We start from the raw sequence: 6,478 nt of genomic DNA, 5'->3' as shown, positions 1-6,478 counted from the left end.
CACTCTCATCTTGGCTTACTGAAATAACAATAGCATAATAATTCACTTTCATGTTCAAAATTAGGTACTGTACTCAGTAGTTTCTTTGAGCAACTAGAGCAACTTGGTTCATTTTCAAACTTGGTTCATTAGATCCATAGATTATCCTGTACGACCTCACAAACCAACAAACATTAGTACAGACGAAAAAAAAATTTACTTCCCTTTTTGGTCTTCCTCTTTTGTGCTTTTTCGCAAATGGTCTGCTGCTGCTCCTCTGAAATATGACGAATAATATTAAAACCTTTTTCATACCATAAATTACAAACAAATAAAATACCTACTTTCTTCAAAAAATCTTACCTCCAAAGACAAGTTTTGAATGTTCCGGGGTGGCTCGTAGATCCCACATATGTCCTTTCAAATTTTGAATTTTGTAAGGAGGGAGTACTGCTGTCATTTCTGTGTGGTCTTTGCTGACATATCTCGGTACTACTGCAGAATGTTTGCTTGCAAAAAGGTCGATTTCTGATTTGCCCATTTTTAGAAAAATTGACTTCTGCGCCGAGTAATCGAGATGCCATTCCTGAAGAGTTTTCAAGCGTGATGAGCTGTCTGCCCGGGAGGTATTTCGGGATTGTAGTGATTCTGTGTTGCTGTGCAAGATTTAGAATCTTATTGGTATTAATGTGCCATCTCAGCTGTTGAGAATATCTATGGTTACCAGATTGCTTGTTCGGCTAGTCTATCAGCCTTTTGATTCATTAGCAAGAAATCGTCTAAGTAGTTAGTAGACAATTACCCTGACCCCTTTATCACGCAATAGTAAATAAATAAATAAATAAATAAATAACTTTATTGAAATTAAAAATAGGTACAGCTTATATATATGAATCCATAGGCTCCTGAATTAGTAAAATACTGTGTCTCAGGAGCCAGTGGCTTCTCCCATTAATTTCGAAACAGTATACCTACGTTATACAAAAGAAACGAAAGATAGTGACGCTACCCAGTTAGTAACTTTACTGAAAATTGAAGGAACACTAGATAACCCAAAAGGTAAGCAGTTCATATTGTATATTTGCCCATTAAATGTGGAAATAGGCATTTGAGATATCAATTTTTACTAAGTAATCCCCCTGTCTTTTTGAAGTTGCTGTTTGAGCTGAGCATATGTTCGTCGATTTCTGCTCTGATTTTAAGGTCCATTTTCTCCATTTTCGCAGACTATGAAAAACCGAGAGTATTGGTGGAGGGGAGTGTTTCTCGAAGATAGCTCGGTTTCCAGTTAAATATACTAGATGGCGCTGATGTTCAAGAGGGTTATCTCACAGTGAGTCAAGCCAAAAGGCTCGAACATCTAAATATTAATATATTTTGTTTTATAAAAATTTCAAAATATTTACCCGGCGCCATTGATCTGGTGTTTTAGTAGAACCTTCGGCAAGTGAATTGAGTTTGACCGCTACCTCTTGCCAAGCTTGTCTCGTTGCCTGATGGTTGAAAGCTATTTCACGATGAGACTGCAAATTCTCCTACTATTTCTACTTGCCTGGGTGAAAGCTTTCTACGTGCAGGCATCTAAAGTTTATAGACAGGTAAAACACATTATTAATACAAGCATATTTAAAAATAATATTTATTTTAATGGGAATTAAATAATATTGAATTCTCCTCAATTACTGTTTCCCGACAAATCTATCTAATTTAGAAGCGCTCATGAATAGTCATTATCAAAAAAAGATTAGTTAAAGATATAAAAATCATATTTGTGCTTGAAATAAATAAGCTACATTTTATTATTTAAAATGCTCATATTTATATTAGTTAAATTAAATAATTAGTATAAGACTTACCTCAGTTTTATCTATTTGTTACTGCTTCTAACTTTCAAATACACTTGCGGGGTATAGAATCAAAGTCCGCTAAATCCATACCAAATCAAATTCTAAGTAACGAATGCCATTTTAATCATTGAGCAAATTTGAAATTGATTCCAAAGACATTCAGTATCATGCTTAACTAGATCCCTAGAAAATCCACTTCAAAATACTGTATTAGTATAGCTATATCCGATATGGTTGGAAAAAAAACAGCTAAAATCGCGACCAGCCAATTACAGCGTCCTGTTTTTTCAAGATTCAAGATGGTTTCCATAGTAAAGAGCGTGTCCGCATCATCAGTTTTCGTTAAGTTTTTATGGTAAGTAAGCTGATTATATATTTGCAGACTAGTGCTGTACAGATGACTCAAATTTTCAATGAAAGTATGGCGCGAACCGCTGCTTGTCTTTTTTTCTTTTTACATATACAGACGATACGAGTACAGATACTCGCCAAAGTCATTGCCTGAAGCAGTTTCATGTAATCATGATAATAAAACATACGCCTGTAAAAAATTAAAAATACGCGATTTGCTGAATTTTCATCGTTCGTTTTACGCAACACCCATAGAGTAACTTATATAGGGGGGGAGGAGGGGGTAAAAAGTCTTCAGCTTTGTCTGGGTAGAGCCCCATGCCTAGGGTTTGGGAATTCTCGACAATTTCAACGTCCCGGGACACGAGACAGGCTACGATCAAAGTCCCGGGACTTCCCGGGACTTCGAGACTTTTTTTAATTATAAAATTTGAACTTTGATTTCTGGTGAAACGTATTAATAAATAGGGATTTTTTTTAAAATCAACATTAATTATCGGTTAAATCAACATTTATTAAACATAAAATATAATCACAATAGTTTTAACTTTAATATGTCAAATAATTGGTATGTTTATTCCTATAATCACAGATTAACTTTTAATTTAAAACAATTATTAAATATTAATATAATAAAAGAAACTTAGTAACAATCATACTAACTTTAATATCATGTCATAATCATATTAATCATAATTTGGTAATTTTTATAATCACAGATTTGTTTCCTTATCTGTAAAACGGACTTTTGAATCAGTCTTTCAAATTATTAATCAGTTAAAAAAATAAAATTACTTTGATTTTATAAAATAGGCTTTTAAAAAAATCAGAGCATTAACAGCTTTGTCCGACAATCTGCTTCTGATTTTTGTAATAACGCCACCGGACAAGGAAAACACTCTCTCATTTTCAACAGAAGTCGGTTTAATTGAGTTTAAGCCTTAAACTCAATTAAACCGGCATGGGCCATGCCCCATGGTACAATATTTTCCCATATGCATAGGTATAATATACTCGTATGTATATTTATACCTCCCTAGGTTAGGATCAGTATAGTTTGATTCAGTTGAGTAGAAATAAATAAAACGACAATAACTTAATGTAGTCATTTCTTTAAAATATAAAATATAAATTAGGTACATGTCAAAATTACAATCTAAATAAATAAAATTATAACCTTAATATTAACATAAATAATAACAAATAATTAAGGGGAATTCTAACCACTGACTTTGGCGATAAATTCACATTTTTCTTATCCTTATCAATTGGAAATAGTGTCCCGGCAATCGGACATTTTCTTCTACGAATCCCATAACAATTTGTCTAAAATAACTTGATGTGATATGTCCTTGAAAATGTGTTGGAAATAAAAATGCATAAGGATTAGAATTGAATCCGTTAATGACGAAAAACCTCTAAAAAATTAAATTAGGCGCCGCATTGGTCAGCAATCACCTTATGTAAATGCCAATTACAATAAAACTGAATAATATGAAATAATAATTGTCCAAGTGTGAGTCTGGTTCTGTTTGTTTTGTGAATATCACATTGAATAAAATTCGTATTCATATTCACATACAAAATAGTTTTCATATAGGTACATTTTTAAATTATCAATGCTACTTTTATACCTTAGTATATTATGTGCAGAGTATCTTGTATATCAGAGCAATATCTTGTCAATTCTTCGCTAGGGTACCAGCTAGATAAACCATCGTTTTCCAGTAACATTCTGGCTAAAAAGCTGCGAAGCATATTTTACTTTCATTTTAAGTATTTTATCTTTGTCGCATTGATATTCCGTTAAGTTTTTTATTGAAAAATAGAAAAAGTCTTTATTGAAAAAGTTTAATAATTGTAGCGGGTTTGGAGGAGTATTTAGGTATAGTTTGGTAATTATAAATGAAGAGCACAGGTTAGGTCGACACGTCTTTAATAGTGAATAAACACCTTACAAAAAAGAGTAGCAAACATGCTAAACATGAAATATTATTTTAACCCTTTAATGCGCAAACAATTTGTTTCTTTAACTTCAATATTTTATTCACTAAAATGGTTTATTGGTGATCTAAATACCCCAGGAAAAATAAATAAAAAAATCTGAAAATTACAGTTTTCGCGAAAATATATGTCAGTGAGGAACAACACTGCGAAACTCTGAGCAAATTACGTGACGAAAATAATGTTGTTCACAGATAACACAGCGCCTTAAGGGGGTAAAAATCATAAGGCACAAAAAGTTTAGAACATGCTCCCCGCGTTGAAAGATATTCTTTCAAGATCCATCAACAACCTCAGGAAGTGGACATATTCTGGAGAAGGAACGCCGAAGCACGCGCGCCGGTGGACGTCTTCACATCAGCAACTCGATTGATTCCATCAGAGCCTGGATGCACAGCCACAATCCTCCCAAGTCTCCACTTAAAACAAACAGAACAAAAAAAGAACACATTAAAAAAGGGACTTCTATTTCGTAGCGATAAATAAAACCTGCATTTAAAAAAAAAACACGTTTTTATTAAAAACTGAACAAGAATTTGAAACCATCAGGCTGACATGACATGGTAGTTATAAAAACAATTTCTTTTAACGTTTCGTTTTTTCTTAAAACAAATATTTTGCTTAGCCATCGATATGCTTTCGGTCCAACTTTATACATACTCAGTGCCATAATATTCTCCTCTTTGGTGAATCTACGTCCCATTTTTGGTTTATTTATTTCACGAAATTGCATCACAGTGAAGATAGCAGCCAAGGTTTTGAATTTATTTAGTGTTTGTTGAAATGCAGAATTTGTGGAGTTTCTTGGCTGTCTTCAATCTTTGTTTGAAAGAGTCATTTTCGTTTTTCAAGAAATCTTTCCTTTTTTAACAATTAATCTTCGCATTTTGTTATAAGTATTATACATATTATAAATTATCCAGGCGTTCAGAACAGAAGTACCAAATAAAAATTTTGTCATAACTTTTCGATACCATTTTAGTCCCCGTTTTAAAGTCGTGTAATAAGATGACATTTAGTCACTGTAGTCAATACCTTTCTTGTTTTCATTATACAAGAGAACGCATGAAGGTTTTTTAATGTCTTCGTAAGTGGTATTGCTTGTGTTTACTAAAATAGCATTGTGTCCTTTGCAGGTATTAAAACTTGGCGTTTATCACACCATTTTTTTTTTTCGCCATTAAGATTCATTTTTCCTGTAGTCTGACCTTTTTAATTTTGTACCTATAATTTTCTTAGGAAGTCCTCTACGGTTGGATCGGAGGGTACCACAATAAAATTTTTCTTTACTAAAATGCTCTACTGTCACAGTCATCCTCACCTAAAACGGCTTCGAATTTGAAATTTCGTATTGTAAAAACTGTGATAATGGAGAGGTAGGACGTCAATCCTCCAAAGACTTGATGGGTCTTCGTGTATAGCTTTAGAAATTGGAACTGGACCGTTATAAGCTGGCTGCAATGTCACGTCATCAGCGATAGACGAAGTTGCTGCGGTAGAGGCAGATTTTCGTTTTCTAGTGTTTTTAGTAGTAGTTGACCTCCGGGAAGTTGGCACCGCACTTTGAAGTTAGAAACATTTTAAAGGTTGTTCCAGGTTGTTCTAGGTTTGTTCTACATTGTTCCAGAATTTCATACAGCTGAGATTAAAACTTTTCGAGAAAAGTCAAAAAACCCGATTTTTGAGCTGGCACCGCACTTTTTAGATATCGCGATTCTGGCGGTTGTTCCAGGTTGTTCTAGGTTTGTTCTATATTGTTCCAAAATATCGCGTCCGAAAAAAATTTATTTTCCACAAAATTCGTAAAAAACCAAAAAGAAGTTGGCACCGCACTTTGAAGTTAGAAAAATTTTAAAGGTTGTTCCAGGTTGTTCTAGGTTTGTTCTACATTGTTCCAGAATTTCATACAGCTGAGATTAAAACTTTTCGAGAAAAGTCAAAAAACCCGATTTTTGAGCTGGCATCGCACTTTTTAGATATCGCGATTCTGGCGGTTGTTCCAGGTTGTTCTAGGTTTGTTCTATATTGTTCCAAAATATCGCGTCCGAAAAAAATTTATTTTCCACAAAATTCGTAAAAAACCAAAAAGAAGTTGGCACCGCACTTTGAAGTTAGAAAAATTTTAAAGGTTGTTCTAGGTTTGTTCTACATTGTTGTTTGTTGATTTTGCCACTTTCAACTCAGGGCACGCATCTAAGTACACTCTTTTCGGTTTTTTCGGGTCATTTTTATTGCGCCAGTTATGTTCCGTACCCAGTTCATTGTTCTTGTCAAGAGTATAATCTTTGTCGGTGTCA

The 6,478-nt window shown here is 33.7% G+C and overlaps 2 long non-coding RNA genes across 3 annotated transcripts; one reads left to right on the top strand and one right to left on the bottom strand.

Moving 5' to 3' along the window:
* Positions 1 to 4,206: 4,206 nt before the first annotated feature.
* LOC123702448 lies at positions 4,207 to 5,832 on the bottom strand. The gene is made up of 2 exons (XR_006752875.1): positions 4,842 to 5,832; positions 4,207 to 4,600 (listed from the first exon to the last, which is right to left on the bottom strand). It is a non-coding gene; the product is annotated as an uncharacterized LOC123702448 (long non-coding RNA).
* LOC123702447 lies at positions 5,713 to 6,255 on the top strand. Of its 2 annotated transcripts, XR_006752874.1 has the most exons (3): positions 5,713 to 5,777; positions 5,914 to 6,048; positions 6,185 to 6,255. It is a non-coding gene; the product is annotated as an uncharacterized LOC123702447 (long non-coding RNA). The 2 variants fall into 2 exon arrangements; XR_006752873.1 differs by lacking the exon at positions 5,713 to 5,777 and having other exon boundaries at positions 5,908 to 6,048.
* Positions 6,256 to 6,478: the final 223 nt, after the last annotated feature.

Source organism: Colias croceus, chromosome 23 (genome assembly GCF_905220415.1).
Source record: "Colias croceus chromosome 23, ilColCroc2.1".
Taxonomy (NCBI): Eukaryota; Metazoa; Arthropoda; class Insecta; order Lepidoptera; family Pieridae; genus Colias; species Colias croceus.
Note: the sequence above shows the minus strand (reverse complement) of the source record. Positions and strands in the feature narration are given on the sequence as shown.